Source organism: Lampetra planeri, chromosome 14, assembly GCF_965212315.1.
Source record: "Lampetra planeri chromosome 14, kcLamPlan1.2.h2, whole genome shotgun sequence".
In the NCBI taxonomy this organism is placed as follows: domain Eukaryota; kingdom Metazoa; phylum Chordata; class Hyperoartia; order Petromyzontiformes; family Petromyzontidae; genus Lampetra; species Lampetra planeri.
The window spans coordinates 5,141,866-5,166,267 of NC_136120.1; positions in this window are offsets into that span (position 1 = coordinate 5,141,866).

Here is a 24,402-nt window from a genome sequence, read left to right on the forward strand (position 1 = left end):
CCCCCTCCTTAATGCCACGACAACAACAACCGTGTCCTCAGATGCTCCCACTGTACTCTGCTCGCTTGCCTAGCAACAGAATGCATGGCGCGTGATATTTCAAGTCCTACATATGTAAGAGGGGAGCGGTAGTTTAGCGGTGAGCGCGCTGCGCTATGAACCCGGCCACCTGAGTTCGATTCTCGCTCACGGCCAACAACAGTGATGATTATTTGAACCGGTCATGGGCCTCCACTAGGTTGACTCAGCCTCAAATTAGTACCTGGTGCGATGCGTAAATATCGCCACTAGGGAGACAAAGGGGGCCGGGCGTGCTGTTGGCCACCCACCCCCTCGTGTGCCGTGCCAGCCTTCATAGGTGCTCGCTAACAGCACTTTCCATCAACAGTTTGTTAAGGCTACAGCATGGGGGATCTTTGTCTTTGGTGAATGTAGAGAATGGCTCCTGTCATAGGAACGTGGAAATTACATCCACCGTCTTTCAATGAGGATGAGCGCCAGGGTGTGACTCTTTCCCCCTTTAGCGGATGGTTCTGATCTTTGCATTTGCGCAGTAGGTTTATGCGTGCATGTTGCGTTCGCCCTGGAATGATAAGCAAGTGTTAACTTTCAGTGGCAGCTGATCAAATATTTACCACGACGAGAAGGTTTGTCACCGGTGGTGGAACTTTCTGCACGTCAAAATAAAACCGAACACGTGGAGCGTGCCTCTGTTTTCACTCACTGTGCAGGTGTTGTGAATGAAACAACTAGAGTCCGTAACACATTTTGTGTTTCTCATTTTGCAGTTCTTCATGGTGTTGTACCCTTTCCAATATCTCGGTGTGTAGCGTGTTTGAATCCGGAGGACCCGTGGTGCATATTTTGCCGTGCAATTCTCATTGTGCGGCAGAATTTAAGGGAGAGATATTTAAAGATACATTAAAATAAAACAATATATAAAATATGTTTTCTGATCAAAATGAAAACTGAGTTGAAACTGATGCTGTTTTTTGTAAGAAATAAAATAGTTTTGTCAACAATCAAACATCACTGAAATAGGCATAAATATAAATATATATTTTGTGCAAAAGGAAATTACATATTTTTATTATTATGCAGCTGAAAGATAGATGCCTCTTTAGGTAATTCCATTTGGTCACCGGTGCACAATTATTTCCATTACAGATACAATTTAGTGAACATAATGGAACTAAATCAGTTTGACCCAAAGTGACAATGTTGACCTGAGCCCCGTGATCAGCGAATGGCAGCCGCGTGGGTTAACGACAGCCTGCAAACAATGCATTTGTACAAATACGTGATCTCGTTGTTTGAATGGTGCGGTGGAAATTCGTAAAAAAAAATATCCGAGACCTGCATTAGCTCAACAAAGATTGGATCTCGAGTGAGTTTGTACGGAGCTTAGTTGGCAGAAAATTCATTAAATCACTAGGACAGCTTCATATCAAAATTGTCATACGCAGTATTAGCAGAGCACAAGGTGTGATAACAGGTCTGTGATTTCCCCAATGTTTAAATTAAATTCCTACCATAAATTGTACATTGCACTTAAATCCATTAAAAGCAGGAATTTGTATATAAAATACTGTAACCGCATAAAATTGTCATTACTTCAGGATTTTCTCTTCGATTGCAGCGGGATTTTTACGTCCGAGTGTCCTGGTTCTTCCAGAAATAGAAGTATTACGTTGGCTTCCCTTGCTTGTCACATGGGCTGTCACTGGCATTGGTTATAGATAGCTGGGGTAAGTGTTCGGGTGACTGTTTAACACAGCTCAAATCCCTCAAGCTTATTTAAGAGAACCACTTTGTTTTGAGGGACTTGCAGGGAATCAGGCTACACCCCATCAAAACAGTGCATTTTGTGTGTGGTGAATGTCAGTTCTTGGTTATTCAATGCAACGTCAGCTTCATGTCATTTAATAGCAAATGAGATTGTGGTAAGAAATGCGTAACGTCTGACGCTTGTTTTTAAAAATAAGTTGTGAGTTAATATAAATAACATAATTAAAAAATCATAATACAACATTGTATATTGTGTTCTTATACGTGGTCAAACTGACCGTTGTGATATTTGTTTTTACTTTAATTGTGAGGGATACGGCTGTAAAGAGATTATGGGCGTGATTCATGTAGAGTTTGTGTCCAAATTTGACCGTGACTGTAACACTGATGCTTACCGTATAAGCAAATGGTTCAAGCTTTAGCCTCCAAAGCTTGGATTTAGCAAAAAGTGTCCACAGACTCGAATAATAAACACATCAATGCACTTTTAACAGCAGTTCTCCACAAGCAATCAATTTCAGACATTGCATTACTTGTAAGTGATATAGTAAATGATATATTAAGTGCTAAATTATACTGATATGCAAATACGTTCAAAGCACCCCGAGCTTATATCAATTTTGGTGATGTATGCCTTTGTTCCTACGAGGTAGGCTTGCTGGTTCAGGCACTGAAGGAGTCTTCATGAGAAATTTGTGTGCAAGGCAAATAGTGCCACGGTGGCGAGATGTTAACTACCTCCTCTGGTATACAGGAGCTCGTGAGTTCGATCCAGACCCTGACGCCTGTAAAGGTGGAGTTTGCATGTTCTCTCCGTGGTCGCGTGGATTTTTATCCAGGTACTTCAGTTTTCCCTCCACATTTAGAAACATGCGTTTAGAGTTTTTGGCTGCTATAAGCTTCCACGTGATAAGGCACTTCGTTGAGCTATCATTTGTGGCCAGGTCGCTTCTGAAAAAGAGTTATATAGCTCAGTGGGCCTTACCTGGTAAAAAAACATCTTTTAAATGGGGTGCATGTTAAACAAATACGTGGAATCCAAGCAGTACCCACTAAAAGCGTTGTTGACATTCACCTAAAATTCTCACAATACTCGTTGTCATGGTATAATGAAGGGGTAGAGTGCTGGTGGAGTGGTCGTAGAGCAAGGGGTGACAGTGGTTTGCACACTTGCGCTATGAACCAGTCAATCTCAGTTCCAATCCATCCACCAGTGGCGAGTAGCATCATATAAACTGGTGATGGTGACGGTCTACTTTGCTAACCCACGCCAATGAGCGCGGTGAAGTATGATCAACTGATCCCCACATGGCAGTCAAGGTGTGTGGGGGGGGGGGCTTGACCCAGCAGGCAATTGACACTGTAAAGATAAATTTCGATTTAAAGCTTTCGTGACTGCAGGGATTCATCTTCTTGGTTCTTTCGGTAAAGTCACGTAGAAGGGAAGTAATAAAATAATAAAAATAAAACATAATAAAACAATTCTCACGACGTTTCGGCCACAACGCAAGCAGCCGTCCTCAGGCGAAGAATGAGACATTATCAAGCTAGGAGCTTATATAGGTGTAGCGAGGAGGAGCGCCTTAACAAAAGAATGTGCATATGAAGAGGAATTTAGCATACCAATGGGCAATGCGTAGGAGGTGGGCGGAGGGGTTTCAAAGTCCCATTATGCCCATGCATTATGCAGGATCAACAGCACCACGGGGGGGCGCAAGGAACAGCGTTAATAAAGGAAAGGAATGTTAATGATATGTAGCTGCATTTACCAAACAACCATGTAGAAAACCAAAGTAAAAAAACTACATAAAAAACTAAAATATAAACTGATACTTACTATACTCTACAATAAGCTGAGTTACTAACAACAAATAATAAATTACAATTCTACGTCGTAAGAAGTATATAATATACTTCCATCTAAACTTTATTCTCTTAGCATATACAGTACTATATACTGCCATAGATAAACCCAACATTAAATTATATACTGTATTGCTGTAAACCACCCTATACTTTATACATTTTAATATAACACTATGTATTATTCAACTCACCCTAATGTGTATCGAAATGGTTTATTACGTCCTTCCAATGATTGCTAAGCCTGAATCCATCTTCTCGGTTAAAATTGTCTCTGTGTTTGTATATGTGGATCGCCTCATGAACGAATCTCTCATGATAGCCAGATGGCTTGCAGAGAACCTCCGTCTTGGAGAAGTCAATGTCATGTGAGCCCACTGAGTTGTAACAGTGGTCTGCCACGGCTGAGGTGTTTGTCCTACCGTGTTTTAGATCAGCTTTATGTTCACGAATGCGGTCTGAGTCGTGTCGTTTGGTTTCCCCAATGTAACTGCTACCACAGAGGCAACTTAGTTTGTAGACGCCAGGGTACTGTATGTCTGGAATCACATATTTTACAGACGGTACCAGATCACGGATTTTATGTACTGTGTTGAATCGGACCTGGATCTTGTGTTTAATCAGGATTTTGGAGATCTTTTATGTGACCCCAGCAATGTAGGGTAAGGTGATGGTCTTGAAAGGCTCCTCAACAGGATCCTTCTTGATGGTTGGAGTGATGGCTTTGCGGATTGTGTAGTCGGAGTAACCATTAGCCTTAAGAGCTTGGCGTACGTGTTTGAGTTCACTGGAAATGTGTTCATGGTCGGAGATGCATTGGGCTCTATGATATAGAGTCTTGATGAGGGAATTCTTCTGGGATGGATGGTGGTGGGAATCCGGTTTTAGATAAGCATCCGTGTGGGTGGCTTTCCTGTAGACAGAGTGGCTCATTGAACCATCAGGTCTCCTTTTGATTAGGACATCCAAAAAGGGTAGCTTGCCATCATTTTCGACTTCCAGCCATCAGATTCACCATGGAAGTCGAAAATGATGGCAAGCTACCCTTTTTGGATGTCCTAATCAAAAGGAGACCTGATGGTTCAATGAGCCACTCTGTCTACAGGAAAGCCACCCACACGGATGCTTATCTAAAACCGGATTCCCACCACCATCCATCCCAGAAGAATTCCCTCATCAAGACTCTATATCATAGAGCCCAATGCATCTCCGACCATGAACACATTTCCAGTGAACTCAAACACGTACGGCAAGCTCTTAAGGCTAATGGTTACTCCGACTACACAATCCGCAAAGCCATCACTCCAACCATCAAGAAGGATCCTGTTGAGGAGCCTTTCAAGACCATCACCTTACCCTACATTGCTGGGGTCACAAAAAAGATCTCCAAAATCCTGATTAAACACAAGATCCAGGTCCGATTCAACACAGTACATAAAATCCGTGATCTGGTACCGTCTGTAAAAGATGTGATTCCAGACATACAGTACCCTGGCGTCTACAAACTAAGTTGCCTCTGTGGTAGCAGTTACATTGGGGAAACCAAACGACACGTCTCAGACCGCATTCGTGAACATAAAGCTGATCTAAAACACGGTAGGACAAACACCTCAGCCGTGGCAGACCACTGTTACAACTCAGTGGGCTCACATGACATTGACTTCTCCAAGACGGAGGTTCTCTGCAAGCCATCTGGCTATCATGAGAGATTCGTTCATGAGGCGATCCACATATACAAACACAGAGACAATTTTAACCGAGAAGATGGATTCAGGCTTAGCAATCATTGGAAGGACGTAATAAACCATTTCGATACACATTAGGGTGAGTTGAATAATACATAGTGTTATATTAAAATGTATAAAGTATAGGGTGGTTTACAGCAATACAGTATATAATTTAATGTTGGGTTTATCTATGGCAGTATATAGTACTGTATATGCTAAGAGAATAAAGTTTAGATGGAAGTATATTATATACTTCTTACGACGTAGAATTGTAATTTATTATTTGTTGTTAGTAACTCAGCTTATTGTAGAGTATAGTAAGTATCAGTTTATATTTTAGTTTTTTATGTAGTTTTTTTACTTTGGTTTTCTACATGGTTGTTTGGTAAATGCAGCTACATATCATTAACATTCCTTTCCTTTATTAACGCTGTTCCTTGCGCCCCCCCGTGGTGCTGTTGATCCTGCATAATGCATGGGCATAATGGGACTTTGAAACCCCTCCGCCCACCTCCTACGCATTGCCCATTGGTATGCAAAATTCCTCTTCATATGCACATTCTTTTGTTAAGGCGCTCCTCCTCGCTATACCTATATAAGTTCCTAGCTTGATAATGTCTCATTCTTCGCCTGAGGACGGCTGCTTGCGTTGTGGCCGAAACGTCGTGAGAATTGTTTTATTATCTTTTATTTTTATTATTTTATTACTTCCCTTCTACGTGACTTTACCGAAAGAACCAAGAAGACTGTAAAGATAATACAACAATTAAAAGACACATTTTTTTTAATGAACCAAAGCCTTACCCGAAAAATGAGTACGTTTTTTTTTTAATAAACAAAATAAAGCTACTGATACATATATGAGGCATATTTAAACGTAATAGACAATGTTGAATGCATATTTACAATGTACTCCTCTCATGCAACTGGATGAGGCATTGCGTTTTTATCGTGATGAGATACGGTTCCATTTCCAAAGTGACTTGCCTCTTGCACTCATAACGAATGGCCCTAATTTCTTGCGCAACAAAATGAGGTCATATTTTAGGGGGAGGCTTGAATAAATAATTGAAAACGTCGAGCCAACGGCATTTTATAAGAGCAGAAAAATGTGACGACGTAATAATTATTGCGTATGCGCATACTTAATAGGATATTGTTCAGGCTTGCAATCGGTATTGTATGCGGGGAAACACTTTATATCATTTAACATCAATTATTGTTTGTACAAAATGTGTTTGTGCACCTTGAATGAACATTGCTAGAATCCGGATCACAGTGTTTTTTTATTTACTTGTCATAGCACGTGCTGTATAATTACATTTCATAACTTATGAAATGTGTATATTTTATTGATATTTATAGACCCCAGAGTTTATGATTTGAAGCAATTCATATGGCTCAAATGTAAAATCACGGAAGTGCATTTCCCATTCCATTTTCACCCTGCATTCGTAACATAAATCATGGAACTACGTGTTACGTCCCAATGCATCTCACAATCCCCTGACAAACTGCGCCGATGTTATATTTTAAATACTATTTTCCGCAAGTGATGTACATACACAGCACGCAATGCCGTGAGTGGCAAAACGCAACGGGCAAGCGAAAATCTTGAGCAATGGGGATCCTAGTGAAGTACCGTTGATGACTCTTGGACACCGTTGGCGAGGCACACGTATTTATTCCGTACAAGCAGTCACAACTGTGGACATACAATACTAGAGGGGGTATCGGCCCCCTCACCCGGCTAGCTGGGAATACACTGCTAGCTATCTCTGACCTACCTCCTAGTCCTCCACTAACGGGCTAGGGGAGGCTGTCTGGCCCGACACTGGTAAGTCGGGCTACGGTACCCGGAGTCCCAGAGCACTAGCTCTGGTTCTCGGGACCACGCCGCTGGCTCGGTCCTGCGCGGCCCTGACAAGGGCGGCGTCCCAGGGGAGTCCAGGGCTCTAGCTAGACGATCTTTGGTCTTCACTGGTTTAGCTTTAACATTCTGCCCCGAGCCCTCTGACACATCCGCCTTTATACTCCACCCCCGCTGAGGGGTGGGGCCCCGGGCTGCCTGGTGCGGACGTCGTTGAGAGCACCCCCCCCGTGCACTCACGTAGCCCCGCCCACTGTGTTTGTTTCCCATAAGCTGCCATGCATAACGGCTCTCTCTCTAACACCCCTACACTAGCCAGCAAAGTGGAACTCGCATGGCGTTCGTAACCCCGGCCACAGGAGTTGTGAGTGCAATAATTCCTCAGTATGCGTATATTCGACGTAAACATTTTCGGTATACATATTATCATTACTTTAAACAGAAAGGCGAAAATAAAGTAAAATCGTAAATAAATATACAAAAAAGAATGAATGCATTTTACATTTTTAGGTCTAAAGTTCTTTATAAATAACTGCTATTATAATAGTAAATTGATTGTTGAGCTTTGCGGATTCCGATGTTTCTTTTATTTATATTAGTTTTTTATTTTAATAATGTGCAGTATGAAATATAATATTATTTTCAATATAAATCCTTGTTTTACAATTTGAATAGTAAGTTATAAGCGCATTATAGGATGAAATGGTAAGATACGAAGGCTGTGAACGCATCCTAATAGTATTCATGTTATAAGTTATTCAATATATAACGTTTCAATATACGAACGAAGCTCCAGGAACACATCTACTTCATATATTGAGGTATTACTATACATGAATGTTATGGCACTTATAAACAAGGAATGTCTTAATCAGCACATAGAGAATAAGTTATTTCTTGCAAGATTTTTTTTTATAGTAAAATAGTATTCATCGCTATACTGTGGGCACAAATAATTATATTATGTCCTTGCACAGCCTTGCTGTCAATCGAATGCAACAGGATTATTTGCCTCCCAACATCAGAAAAATATAAAATGCAAACTGCTTTAAACATGGGGGAAATGTTTTATTTTTTTAATTAAAAGTAAGAGAAAAGTGTGTAAAATTAAGAACATACTTACGTAAAAAGGCCATATTTGTGAACATTTATTTTTAAAAGGACAAAGATACAAAGATCCCTCCCCTCCCCAATGGCATCAACAGGTTCTTTGGGAAAGTGGTATTAGCGAGCACCTATGAAGGCCAACATGGCACACTATTCATTTGAGGCTGAGTAAACCTAGGGGAGGCCTAGGACCAGTTCAGATAATCGTCACTGGTATTGGCCGTGAACGGGAATTGAGTTGCCGGGTTCGTAGTATAGCACACTCACCACTACATTACCGCTCACAAAAAGAAAATGACAGTTACACCGTACACAAACACTGCATTGGGTATGGGTGATTAATTGGTCGGGACGGATATGTGACGAGCATTTATGCAACGTTATATTGTATTCGGGACACGTGTAGGCCAGGCTACGCATTTTCAGCCAGCTTCATTTTTATAGTTTTCCTGCTTTGCCCAGATAAACACAAAACCCACACTTGGCCAATAAGCACTACCAAGGACAGCGTGAGCAGCTGTACGCATGCAGTGACTACCTGAGCCGGGTGGTGCTGGTTATAAGCCGCACGTGCTGATACGATAACCTCATTGACTGCGGGCCACTCCACAAGACAAAGAAAGAATGCTTGGAGTAGCTGCCACCACCTCCTCCTTCTATTTCAGAGCAAGCTCAGACAAGGATATACTCCATAGCTTCGAGACTGTGAATGCACTGTGTTGTGTGTGTGGGGGGGGGGGGGGGATCACAGACTGCCCATACGCGTGGACAAAAGTGAAGCTCAGTGGGTATTCGCATAGCCTTGATATCAAGTGCTCGTGGTGTGATACACGGGGCTCGATTTCTCATGCACTTCTGTTTAACATAAAGGGGACACTTAAGTGTGAGGTTCAATCAACTAACACTCAATAATAGAACTGGCCAAATATCCCAATTTATGACCCTTCTGATAAAAAGGGGTATTGAGACTCGGTGTGGCTTTCCTGAATAGATAAATGGAACGTGGTTTATACACCTATCTTTAAAAAAATAACGTTTTTACTGATTGGTTGGGGTTCTCATTTGGTTCTCATTTAGTCACCCGATTCTTTCTTTCTTATCGTTCTTATTTTTGTTCATGGTGCCTTGATACATTTTATGAAATGTGCTTTAAAAGTGTACAAAAAATATTCCTCTCATAATCTCCAAGGTAGCTCACACAGTAAAAAGGTGGTCATGCATAATTTAAATGTTTTAGCAAGGCCCCATTCAATTAAAGAAATAGAAACACACGTATATGCATATTTTTTTCGTAAAATTATCAAAATGCTTATCAAAAAAATTATTATGCGGCACTACATTGCCAGTTGTGTACAAGCACCATTAAGTAATTCGCTGCTCACTTGTTTTGATGTTAGATCGGAAAGATAATAATGAATAAATAGAGCAGTAAGCGCCAAACATGAAATGTTTTGCATGAACAGCAACAAACAAATTAACCGACGGAATAAAGTGTTCAATCAGTGCACATCCCTTGGTATTACTTATATGACAAAGATGGACACTCCCAAATGAAACTAAATCTGAAACTGCAGAATCAAGTGTCGTAAAATGAATGGTTGGTGAGACGTGAAGAGGGTGACATCATATTGACCGGTCAGAAAGGTAAACAAAACTACTTCTATTTTTATTTTACCAGGTAAGGTCCCTTGGCTTATATCGCTCTTTTTCAGAAGCGACTTGGCCACAAATGATAGCTCAACGAAGTGGCTTATCATTAGGAAATGTATTCCAGCGCAATACTCTAAACGCATATTTCTAAATGTGGCAGGAAATCCCGGAGAAAAATCCACACGATAACGGGCAGAACGTGCAAATTCCAAATACGCAGGCATCAAGGTTTCGGGATCGAACCCACGTCCTCCTGTACACCAGGCGATGTAGTTAACATCTCGCCACCGTGGTACCCCGCCATCACGTGGTGGGAAGAAGGCCAATGGATGCGATTGGCTCCGGAGCCGCATGTGGCTCTTGACATACTGAGTTGGGTTTTTTTTATTACCGAATTTTGTTTTAATCTTCTTGTTATTTTGGTTGCCGAGCCCTGCCCTCAAAGAAGGAGACTACCACTATGGAGATTGAATGATGAGATCAGCTCGCGTGCAGGAGCGAGATCGATTGCGGCATCAGAGCATCTCGAGGGATTGACGATGTTGTTGGGAGGGGCTCATCTAGCAGTGGATATATCACGGTCGCTGCTGTTAATGATGACGTATATTATGTTCAGTGTCGGAGACAGACTTCAAATAAGTAATAGCCTATTTAAAGACAGAAAAAATCCACTGGAGACCATCTACAACAACAACAACAACCGCAATTCGCCACAAAGTGGCGGCGACGTCACCACGGCGCTTGTGCCAGGCTGTGTGTACGTTAAGGCCAGGTCAAGTATCGAACCATCTATCGTCCTACTTCACATGCATCCTCATCATCAGCCTATTCCCGGTCCTTTGTTCAAATCTCCCCCACGTTGGCTATAGTGCCGCTTGTCGAAGTGACCCATCTTATTCTTACACGTGTTAACTGCGATGTCCTGTATAAACCCCCCCCCCCAATGGACGTCAATAAGATTTCTACTCAGTCCAAATTCCCCGGGCTGCAAAGCTAATTCCCAAAATAAATTCAGCCCCCTTTGGGGGGTATGCTGGGGGGGGGAGTTGATGCTGGACAGTCCTTTAAATGAGACATATTAATCTCAGTGGATCTATCTGGAATAAATGTTTCAGATAAATAACAGATAAACAAACGTGCCTTGTTCTCATCACTCCAAATCCACTTTAGTTGTGCCCTCCAGTGCATTCCTTCTCATGCACGAATATTTATTGTCATGTATGTGCATGACCACACAGCGCCGGATACATAAGGATGAGGTTGAATCCCCGTGATGTCGCATCACGACTGCATACACGTGGGATTACAACAATAGGTTAACAAGGTTTCATCGCGACAGATGTTTTTAATTGTAAATTTAAATTAGTTTAATTATCTAGAATGTGAAAAACAATATGCATCATTACATAATCATTTCGCAGCATTGGTCAGTCCACTGCTGGATCAAGGTCACACTAAGCCACCACTATCTCTTATGATCCTGCTATGTAACAATCCACTTAGCATATATGATTTTTTAAGTCGTTCCATCTCCTCAATGGACATCCCTCCAGACGCCTTTCATCCCTTGCCATCAAATAAATATAAAGACGGTTTGTCTATTTGTGTACCCTCACTGAGTCTCAAGACCATTTTCCATGAGGTCAGTGTTTGAGATATCTGGCCACGATCTTTGTGAGGTCTTTTTTTGCGTGTGGAAAAGCTACCGCTGTACTCAGAGAAAATCCACACACAGGAGGGGAAAACTCTCCCAACAAAAAGAGAACATCCACACACAGGAGGGGAAAACACTCCCAACAGAAAGATATAATGAACCTATTTGCTGTGCTGCCTGTCAGGTGGCGATTTTTCCACCATCATTACAGTGCAGTACCTTCGCACAAGCATGTTTTTTCAAGGACGGCACTCAATATTTTGCTGAAAATGATTTGGGGGGGGGGGGGGGGTGAGGGGGGGTGTAACATAAATACCCAATGAAAAATGGTACCGTTCAAATGTCGTGCATTTTGAAAAGCAAACTTAATCCCCCGAGAAAGAAAGCCCTCTCTGAATAGTGCAGCTTTCCACAGCGAAATCTCTGCCAATGGCAAGCCCCAGCCTGCTTTGCTTTCTCGATTGACCCTCATTCCACCCATTTAACCTCCCCTTACTCCGCACTCAACAAACCCTATTCACGAGCAACGCACACGCGGTGCGCGGATGCGTGGACCTCATGCTCTCCGCGTTGAAATTACCGGGGAGGGCGCCAACACCGTGCAATATTTTTCAACCGCGTAAAACATGCCCCATTCTGCGGGCGCCAGTCTTCAAAGCATTACCGGGGACTTTTTCTCAACGTGTTCACGAAAGAAAAGCGAAGCTGGCACGAAATGCTATTGCTGCTCATTCTCATAGACTCGGGAATCTAAATATAAAACTTCTCCACCGCACACCGTAGCACGTGCATACAAATGACACTCTGTGAACGTGCAACGCCAAAGTACCACCTTTTCTGCAAAGGTGGCAATTTAGCGCCGTGTGCCTCTTCTGACATTCACGGTGATATTCCGTAGCATGAAATGAATGGGCCTGTCGAGTTCCATTTTGTTTGTTTGTCAAATGCCAGTCTTTCATGCATATTCTACATTTGCTCAAAATGAAAAACACAATTTTTTTGAGGCCAGCAGCCATGTTTCCATGCACTCTCCGTACATATCACGTGCATATTATACGTACATAAGTATTTTATATACAATGCATATATACACGCGGTAAAACAATACAAATATAATAATCATATACAATATTATACATTCAATATATTTACCAACATATATGTTAGAAATGCATTATAGATAGAATAAATAAGTAACGCACTGCCTATGCATGGATGAAACGTGTCATATTAATGTTATGAATCATACATGGTGTTTGTACTCTTTATGCATGCGCAGGGCACCACAAGGTGGTGTGTGTGTTTTCAGAATGTGTTGGTCTTGCTATGCATGAAGATCTACACTTATAGAGGCAGAGTCATATTTGTGTCTGTGGTATTTAGTTCCACAAATGTTAATGCCTTTAGAGCTGATCTCAAACAGCTGTTTAATATTCATGCTCAGGTGCTGAACAACGCAAACGGGGTGAACGTGAATAAATAATTTCCAAACGGAGCGTTCTTTGTAAAATGCACCGTTTGACAATGCATTGAAAGCACACAGTCATTGTAAAACAGTTCGAGGAAGTGCGTGAATTTGGTTCGCCAGTGGGGAATAAATGAATGCATTTAAAAGTGCTCTCCGAAGGCGCACGCACAGGGCGATTTCCCGTTGCTACTTGGCTTTACTCCATTCATGATTTTTGAAGGGCGCTACAATGCCGGCTGCCTTTCAGTGAGAATATCTCTCCTTCCAATTAAGATGCCTTTCTTTAGGCACACGCTGAGACACATCAAACTTCTGTTCTTTTATAATGCTAAACATGATCTGTATAAACACAATCGCCTTCAAACAAATCTACATTTACGCTAAGTATATAACGATTCACCATCCTCCCCCCATTCCGGACCTCCCAACGTTTTGATAAATTGCAATAATTTGGCATTATGATTCAAGAGCCGATTCCTTGAATTGGCTGGGTGATGCAGAGGTCAAAGTGCTGGGCTGCCTCTGCTGAGCTCTTTTTGGTTTCAAATCCAGTCAGCCACTTATGATGTTACGCAAGTCAGGCTGCATGTAGGATACCGCAAAGAAAGTAGGTTTCATCATTCTCTCATTATTACCCTCCCATAATTAACGTGTTTTAGCTGGATGCTAGTTTCCTTCCATTTGCAACGATACAAAACAAATTGCTACACATCCAGAAATTGCCAATATCCAGTAATGATTTGATGGGTATATGTAACAATGTAACGCAACATGGTCAAATATCTAATATTTGCACAAATGCAATTACATTTACATCTATTTTAGTAAAATAAAAGACAAAAAATTGCAATTATAACATACCCACAGGTGCCGTTAAACTGGATCTACACTAAAGTTATGAGAAAACTAAAATGATTAATTCGCTTCACAGACCAGAGGGAGAAGTACAGCTGGCTGGTTCTTTATTCTTAGCCTGTGGTCGGCCAGCACTATGCCTATTAGAGTTGACTTTAATCCCCACATAATGCCTGTCTCTCAACGAGTATTCACTCTTTGCTGTGTCGATCTGGAGGAACCTTCGGCCTCCAGATGTTACCACTGAGGCTTCACTGCAGGATTCAGAGAGAAACCGTGGTGCCCTTTGAACGCTTGACCTCAACCCTCAACTGGTTTATTATCGTGAAATGTTACGGAATGATAAAAGGGTACCACAATGCAGACAGGCATCGCAGTGATCACATTTTGATTTAAATAATTATATTTTTGCCAAAGTAGGCATTGCAGTCATCAAGATAAATATTATTATTTGTTGCCTAAACAAACCTTTATGTTGGGCAGATATTTAATAAATACAACCCAACGTCAAGCATCACCCAATTAGCCTTTTGGAATGTTTGGGCAAATTATGTTAGTGAGCACATGCCAGCACATTTATGTGATATGAAGAAGGGCGATTAAGCGTAACGATATCACATTTATATATATATATAATTTTCCTTTGAGGCAGTGTTATTGACAAATGTGTTGTATTTTATTGTTTTTAATTGTATTTGTGCTCTACCGATCCCAACAGAGCATCATCAAATAATCAGTACTCTCCAATGCCTTTGACTCTCCAGTGCTGATGTGGAAACATCACACCGTGCAATCATTTTAAGATGTCAATTCAGTCGAATGACCAGGACAGGTTAAGATATCAATTTCCACTGAGGTTGCACATTGCCAATCCATTCGCTCGGTGAACTAAACACCCTGTCACTAGATCCCAATGCTTTTAAAATGTGGCACACATAGTCAAAATGCCTTCAGCATTCAAACGATTAACCAATAAGGAAATTCTTAATTTCCTCGACCAGTATTTTATCGGTAACCATTACATTCACATTCATCAGTTATGTTTACAGTTGATTTCACAGCTTTCATTGAGGGTTTGAAATAGCAGATTGGAACCAAAGTCAGTCCCAATTGGAATCTGAGTGAGGCCGGAAATCACCAGGGTCGTATTGTATGTGGTCAATTTAAAATGTAATGCACACACGTGGAATGAAACTTATATCTCAAAGTCAAAGTCTCGATGGCCGACCTCCAGTAAAAAACCTCTAAACACATCACCGTAGAGTTTACAACATCCTTTTGTTTAAAATTGTCTGAATGAAAGGTGTTCAATAAAAAAAAACCAGAGGAATAAATATGAAGCCATATAAGCGAACGCATGGCACATTTGAGAAACAGGCAAGTAAAATCGATGCTGCGAAGGATTTTTCAACGGAGCAATTATTTGAAAAATTATTGCGGGACTTGGATTACCCAGTTCAAGTGGCACAACATGTTATTAACATTTTCATATTTTATGCATTTATATATTTCTTTATTTGCTTGATACACTTAGAAAAATGTATTGACGTTTCATGGAAAAAAAACTCGTATAAGCCTCACCCATTGTCAATAAATGTATACGTTATGTGGCTGTTGCATTTCCAACCGTGTGCTTGCAAATGTTTTGTTGCTATTCAACGTGTGATCACTTTATTTACCATTTTGCCGAGTATAGAGTGGCTTCTGCATGCCACACCTAATCAAGTCATCAGATGATTATGTGTTTACACCGATGTGTAGTGGAAATCAGCCGACGTCGCCTTGCGATGGGGCCACCTGTGTCATGCCTCATGTGTAATTACACTGATTCTCTGTCCTTCTTCGTGCCAAGCTTCATCCTGGGCCTGGCGCGGCACCGCGTGTGTTTGCATGCTGGTTTTTATATGCGGCAGGTGCACGGTTGTGCGGGAAATCGGTCATAAAGCTATTTGATGATATTCTATGGTTCTTTCGGTAAAGTCACGTGATAGAAAAAATTATAACAATTAAATAATAAAAATAAAGTGAATAAAAAATAATCGATCGCAACACCAGCAATCGTCATCAGGAGAAGAGAAAAAAAGAACCATAGAATATGAATTCTCGCAGTAACGAAAGTTTCAAGTTAAAAATAATTGTATTATGTTATGAAAGTATAAATAGTCTCTCCAATTAGTATTGTTGATCTTTTGAGGAGTTTAAGCATAATGGTATGTTGAGCAATTATGAAAGTGGAATGTGTTAACGCTCGTATGTGTGTGTGGCAGTAGTGGCTAGTGCAATGTGTTATGATCTCAGTAACAAAGCTACGATTCCCAGTCACATCAACTGATTTCATTGCTTCATCTCCCCGGTGGAAGTGCCCTCTGACGCGTTCCATTCCTTGGCTGCCACGCCATTATTATTCTTGACAATCGTTCAAGTTTAACAATAATATTAACAATTTTTTTCTTGGTATTTTGTCATTATACTTCTGGATGGAAATCTCCCTATGGCATATCAGTCGCAGTGGTTGTTTTATCATTCTGGTCAGCAGGGGTTGATGCAAAGGTGGGTGTAATAGAGATACAGGTATCACTCTCTACTGACGTTAGCCAAGGATGGGACTCGAATCAGGTGACCAGATTCATTCATAGTGCACTGCCCAGTGCGTCACCACTCCACCCTCCTCGAGCCTTACTTAGTCTAAAATGAATTACCGCTTCAGGATGTCAATGTCGACACTGAACATATACTGACAGTAAGGCATGGGATGCCTGCCACAGAACCTACTCGGGTGTCTTGTCTGTCTTAATAGGTGCTCGCAAACATCTCTCTCCCCTGAGATTTTACAAGGTGAAATTATGGATGTTCATGGCCAGATGTGTGTGAGTGCATAAGCATGCAAGTGCATGCAATGTGTGTGTGCATCCACACTACCTGTTTAGTCATCTACTATGTTAAAGAACTTATGTAATTCTTTCCTATAAAATATAAATATATAATTAGATAATTATATATATATTATATATAATTAGATAATTATATATATTTAAAAGCTACACATTTTTTATTTCATTCCATTTATTGATTTTACTTCCCTGGACCAGGACACTGAAGCCACTGATATTCGCTCAGAATCGAGACTTCCTATCAATCTGCAAACAAAATAATTTGGCTACACATGTAGCTTTGGCCATAAATAATTAATGCTCCGAATCGGTGAAAGTTTGAAACTATTAATCCCTCGAAAAAAAAATGTCATTACAAAGTAATGTGTGACCATACAAACCCCGTTCCACATAATATGTCTGCAATGGTTGTTTTGAAATGAGTTGACCATACATCAAGTTTATTGTGCACAGATGCGTATATTTACCAGAATATGGTGCATCTGTGTAAGCTGACAACGTGTAGGTTATTGAATACGGTCTGTTGTTTGTAACTTTTTCATGCTCTCCAGACCCAACGTTTATACTGTTAGGAGATGTCGCCAAACATTTTGGATCATGAAAACACATAGCAGATGTTTATATTCAATGAGACCTCCTTTACCAGTGGCAAGACAGCGCTTCAATTTCAGACAGCTGTCTTCACATGAGGACGGCTGCTTGTGTTGTAGCCGAAACGTCGTGATAATTTTATTTTATTATGTTTTATTTTTATTACTTTATTATTTCCCTTCTACGTGACTTTACCGAAAGAACCAAGAAGATGAATCCCTGCAGTCACGAAAGCATTACATCTAAATTTACATCTTGAGCTGTTCATGCAAACCACAGACTGGCCTTCGACTAAATACTGTGGATGTTCTCTGGCGATAAACGTTTATGTTTCGCGTTGCGTTTCGTGCGTGTGGCCCAGCAAACAATTAATTATTGTGACCCTGTTCTGCTCAATAATTTTAATCATTTCAAGCCTGTCAGAAAAAATCATGGTCATACCCAGAGAATATTAACTGCGTAGTGGGCAGAGTTGGCTTGGCATGTTTGCGAAGAGTTGGGACATTGGTGCAAGCCATTTCATTATTTTAATAAGCACTTACTTTTAATTTGTGGAATTTTTACACGATATTACTACGAATATAATATTCATAATTCTGGTCGGCCATCTGTGAGAGTTGTGTTTGAGTGTCGCCTTGTTCGTCTTTCAAGGAGCAACTGAAACATAAGCAGGATGACAAGTCTAACTGCAGAGCATGTGACTTAATGCGGTGTCAAATATATATTACATTGCCAACCAAATTACAATTGTCTCTATCATTTTTTTATGTTTTCCTCATGAAAACCGTTTTATTACGAGTGGCACACCACTGGAAGCGGAGTAGAGTCAGGGTTATGGTGCATGGACAGAAGCGAGAGGAACGGGAAGGTGATGAACAGCAGAGGGAGAAGGAATGCCTCGGCCAAGATGCCGGGGATGACAGGGTGATGATGAGGGGAGAAGGAAGAGAGGGAAGGGAGAAGGAAGCAGAGATTAGAAGTGAGCCCCATGGAGACGCGTCTGTTTTCACGGGGGGTGGGGGGAAGAGGAGACAGATCCAGAAGGCGTGGCCACAAATAAGTCACGCAATTTACGGGAGGCCTGAGCCGATTCAGATATAGAGTGAGGGAAAAAAGTATTTGATCCCCTGCTGATTTTGTACATTTGCCCACTGACAAAGAAATGATCGGTCTATAATTTTAATGGTAGGTTTATTTGAACAGTGAGAGACAGAATAACAACACAAAAATCTAGAAAAACGCATGTCAAAATTTTTATAAATTGATTTGCATTTCAATGAGGGAAATAAGTATTTGACCCCCTCTCAATCAGAAAGATTTCTGACTCCCAGGTGTCTTTTATACAGGTAACGAGCTAAGATTAGGAGCACACTCTTAAAGGGAGTGCTCCTAATCTAAGCTTGTTACCTATATAAAAGACACCTGTTCACAAAAGCAATCAATCAATCAGATTCCAAATTCTCCACCATGGCCAAGACCAAAGAGCTCTCCAAGGATGTCAGGGACAAAATTGTAGACCTACACAAGGCTGGAATGGGCTACAAGACCATCACCAAGCAGCTTGGTGAGAAGGTGACAACAGTTAGTGTGATTATTCGCAAATGGAAAAAACACAAAAGAGCTGTCAATCTCCTTCGGCCTGGGGCTCCATGTAAGATCTCACCTCGTGGAGTTGCAATGATCATGAGAACGGTGAGAAATCAGCCCAGAACTACACGGGAGGATCTTGTAAACGATATCAAGGCAGCTGAGACCATAGTCACCAAGAAAACGGTTGGTAACACACTACGCCGTGAAGGACTGAAATCCTGCAGCGCCCGCAAGGTCCCCCTGCTCAAGAAAACGCATATACATGCCCGTCTGAAGTTTGCCAATGAACATCTGAATGATTCAGAGGACAACTGGGTGAAAGTGTTGTGGTCAGATGAGACCAAAATGGAGCTCTTTGGCATCAACTCAACTCGCCGTGTTTGGAAGAGGAGGAATTCTGCCTATGATCCCAAGAACACCTTCTCCACCGTCAAACATGGAGGTGGAAACATTATGCTTTGGGGGTGTTTTTCTGCTAAGGGGACAGGACAACTTCACCGCATCAAAGGGACGATGGACGGGCCATGTACCATCAAATCTTGGGTGAGAACCTCCTTCCCTCAGCCAGGGCATTGAAAATGGGTCGTGGATGGGTATTCCAGCATGACAATGACTCAAAACACACGGCAAAGGCAACAAAGGAGTGGCTCAAGAAGAAGCACATTAAGGTCCTGGAGTAGCCTAGCCAGTCTCCAGACCTTAATCTATAGAAAATCTGTGGAGGGAGCTGAAGGTTCGGGTTGCCAAAAGTCAGCCTCGAAACCTTAATGACTTGGAGAAGATTTGCAAAGAGGAGTGGGACAAAATCCCTCCTGAGATGTGTGCATACCTGGTGGCCAACTACAAGAAACGTCTGACCTCTATGATTGCCAACAAGGGTTTTGCCACCAAGTACTAAGTCATGTTTTGCAGAGGATTAAAATACTTATTTCCCTCATTAAAATGCAAATCAATTTATAACATTTTTGACATGCGTTTTTCTGGATTTTGTTGTTGTTATTTTGTCTCTCACTGTTCAAATAAACCTACCATTAAAATTATAGACTGATAATTTCTTTGTCAGTGGGTAAACGTACCAAATGAGCAGGGGATCAAATACTTTTTTCCCTCACTGTAGATGCTATTGCTGTTTTAGTTACAAATTATTTTTTGTCTGGTGGTGGTAATGATGAAGCAACCCTGTGATTAAGCCTATGAATCAGGGTGGCTGATCATTCGCACGAAACACCCACCTGGAAGACAATGAGGTACATGTAAGAGGCAGCATAGCAAGTCGGTTTGGTTACCGACTCGTGCAGTGGAGTTTGAGTGTATGCCCTTTTACTGTGCATGTGTTTCTCCAACAACCTTGGTTCTTTTCTACGCGCAAACTCACCCACTGACCACAGACCATATACATGATCCTTTTCAAACGAGTCACAAGACCTGGAGAGGCTATTATCTTGGGTAAAGACATTTTACTACACGCAATATCGGTGTGGCAAAGATGAATTATTACGGCTGGGGTGATGACAGCCTGTAAGCACTGCTCCACCACAACTTAACACTGCAAGGCAGTAATTACGTGCACTTACCACAATAGTTTGCCACGAGTGCAAGCACAATCATTACACCTGTGTGCCCATACACAGTGGGTGCTAATGTTATGCCCCTCGCATCGCATGCCCCGTAGTACATTATGCGAAAAACCTCGTCACACCACCCAGGGTGCTCTTGTTGCTTAGGTCACGTGGTTTGTGATTTTTACTGGAAAATATTCAGAGCCATGAGCTCTCTGACCCCCCCCACTCCCTTATTTGGCTGTTTGTTCAATTTACCGTTTAACAATAACAATATACGGCTCAATATAGGAAATATAAGGTGGGGGGGGGGGGCGTTACGTCAAGTTACATTCGTTAAGTGGTCGCCCAGTGTGAACCACCCACCCTGTAGGTAGACAGATCGCGCTCGTGCGTTTCCAAAACGTGTTTCGTGTAATGGCTGCATTAGGTCTCCGAGCCGAGTGTCGTGTATTTGCACCAAATGCTAAGTGACCCGGCATTATGCTCTATATTAGAATAGACTAACAGAGAGCCGTGGTGTTTGGGGAGGTCGTTATGGGGAACACGATTACTGGCCAACCATGCAAATACTAACATCATAAAATAATTTGCTCAACATGCGTGCCGCGCATTTAATTCAAACGATTATTCAAGTCGCACATATATACTATGTATGTACTGTGTAATATAACATTGATAATTAAAGAAAAAGTATTTAAAAAGTAATGTTTTATTTTTTAATGAAGGTGATATTAAAATGCAGTAATATTGTATAATAATAGTATAGATCTGGTAAATCTGATCATGGACACATTATATTGGATACAATGTCAAACTAATTTCAATACTGGACAAAGTAAACTTTTAACTGTGGCATTATCAGTGCAGACAGTGGTAACGGACCGTTGTCATCATTAAAAAAGTGTACAATTGACTGTTATTTTAATATCAGCATGTAGCAAACACAACCTATAGCTGCATAACAATATATTTTGATGTAAAACAATATACATCTATTGCGCCACCTGTAAATTCAAAACGTGAAATATTTACAGCTTTCAAAAAATTATATTCATCCAGATAGGAGATGTTGTTTGGATGTTGAGGCATCATTTTTGTTTCGCTTCACAAGGATACCCAGAGTACCCAGAGAAACTGTCCGCCCGTGAGAGTAGAACTCTCGAACTCCGCACAGATAGATGATCAATCCTTCCTCGCATGTTTACTGTGGCGCGGATGGTTGATGAGGTATGAGCAAGTAGGCTCTCAGCACTCTAGACCACAATCAGGATACGAGAGTTCGTAGCTTGGACATGGAATAACTCGGTACATTACAACACAATTTAGATTCATGTAGCGTCTAAATAAATACAACCGCATCTCATCATCCTTTCTGTGTCACTAATACGAGCACCGCTTTTCTGAAATTTGTAAAATCATGGTGAAGACTACAAATATACACGTTTGCAAAAACGAATCCTACTCCCGATCGAGACAGCAATTTTTGTAAACTGTTTTTTTCTACTGGAAACCCATTTAGGATGCGATGATGAGTTTAGATCAATATAGGCTATACATAATACATTTAATCCAGCTATAGTTATAGCCAGGATGCAATTGTAAAACACTGCTTTAATATATAATCGGTATACGGAGCAAGCGGTAGCTGTTAAAGAGAAACAATTGTTTTTCCAAACGTCGGACTGGCAAGAATGCACCTGCTATCACGTATCCATTGTCCCGGTGCCACACTGCCATTAGCTTCCAGCACCCACTCCTCCGGAGAGAGAGTAGCCGTCTTTAGAAGAGAGCAGTAAGTCAGAGAGCGAGGAAGATGTTCTAGAGCCAGATGACAAAATACCTCAACGACTTGATCAGAGATCTTGGTCTCACCAAGTCCAATGCAGAGCTTTTGCCGTAAATGCTCAAGCAGTGGAACTTGTTGGATGAAAGTGTGCAAGTCGCAGATCAGAGGAAGCGTCACCAACCTTTTTACAGCTTCTTCACCCGTCAAGATTGGCTCTGCTTCTGCCACAATGTGACCAGTCTGTTCGAGGTAATCGGAATCGCCGGTAACCAGAATGAGAGGCGCCTCTTCATTGACAGCTCATCCAGGAGTCTCAAAGCCGTGCTGCTCCATAATGGTAACAAGTACCCGTCTCTTCCCCTGGCTCACTCGGTGCACCTCAAAGAGGATTACAACAACATCAAGACCTTGCTGGACGCCTTTAAGTGTGATCAGTCCGGCTGGGAGGTCATCGGAGACTTCAAAATGGTGGCATTCCTGATGGGTCTCCAAGGCGGTTTAACCAAGTTTCCCTGCTACCTTTGCCTTTGGGACAGCAGGGACACCAAGGCGCACTATCACAGGCAGGGTCGAAAACTATGTGGAGTTGGTTGAGACTGGTGAAAAACTCCGGCACAATGGGCTGTAGGATGTCCCTCAAAGTCCATATCCTTGATGCTCATCTTGATAAATTCAAGGAGAACATGGGAGCGTACTCGGAGGAGCAAGGCGAGCGCTTCCACCAGGACATACTGGGCTGTGAACGCCACTACCAAGGACAGTATAACGAGAACATGATGGGAGACTAAATTTGGGGGTTGATTCGTGAAAATGATTTACAGTATAATCGTAAATCTCGAAAAACTACTTACTTCTAAATCTTAAGTAGTCATTTTTGTATTACTTTAGGCAATGATTAATGTGTTGTTTTTTTCTGACTTTATGTGAACGAAAAGACACAAATTCGCCCGTTTTCTCATTGAAAATAGGTATATTTCAAAATATAACTGTCCTGGTCATAAAAGCAAAGTGTGTGGGGAATAATAGCCATTTTCTATACTTTTTAGGCATGAGAAATTACGAAATAATGCTTACTATCCAGGAACAAAAATTGTGTTACAAAGTGTAATTGTAGAATGGCAGTTGAAGGATGGTAGTGGTAGGATGGCAGCCGTAGAATGAGAGTGGAAGGACGGTAGTGATAGGATGGTAGTGGTAGGGTGGTAATGGCAGGATGGTGATCATATGGGTCGTCGTGGTAATATGGTAGTGGTAGGAATTATGGCGATGGGATGAGTGGTATGATGATATTGGTAGGATGGCAGGAGTAGATTGGCAGTGGTAGGGTGGTCGTGATAGGATGACAGTAATCGGATGGTAACAGTAGAATGATAGTGATGGGATGGTAGTGATGGAATGATAGTTGTATTCGTGGTTGCGGTTGGATGTATAGCTATAGTAGAATGGCAGTGGAATAAGGATAGCAGCGCTGGAATGTCAGTGGTGGAATGGTAATGTTGGGGATGATCGTGAGAGAACGCTAGTTGTCAGGGGTGGCGAGCGTGCGTGCATTGCGAGCGAGCGAGGAAGTGGTGCTGGTGTTGGGGGGTGGTGCAATTTGTGGATGAGCTGCGTAGATGGAGCGGGTGCGAGGAGGCTGTTGCCCCTCCTGCCTGCGTCGCTCGTGGGCTCTGCGCGCCAGCTAGCGTCGGCAGCGGCGCGCATATCGGGGGGGGGGGGGGGGTGCTCGGCCCCAGCACCGCCGCGCGTCTCGTGTATAAAAGGCGCTCCCACTCGTGCATTGTAAGGTCGTTCACGCACCCCGCGAGCTCGTACGAGCGGCGCTCCTCCCCTCCCCCACAACGCATGCACGCACGGTGGAAGAGACGCGCGGAGATCTACGGCACCGAGTCGATCAGCGGGCGCAGTTTTTGTGTGTGTATTTTGTTCGGCTGTTTTGTTATATCTTTTTTTTTGTGAAGTGGGGTTGGGGATGCCAGCTGCTACCAACGACAGAGGCA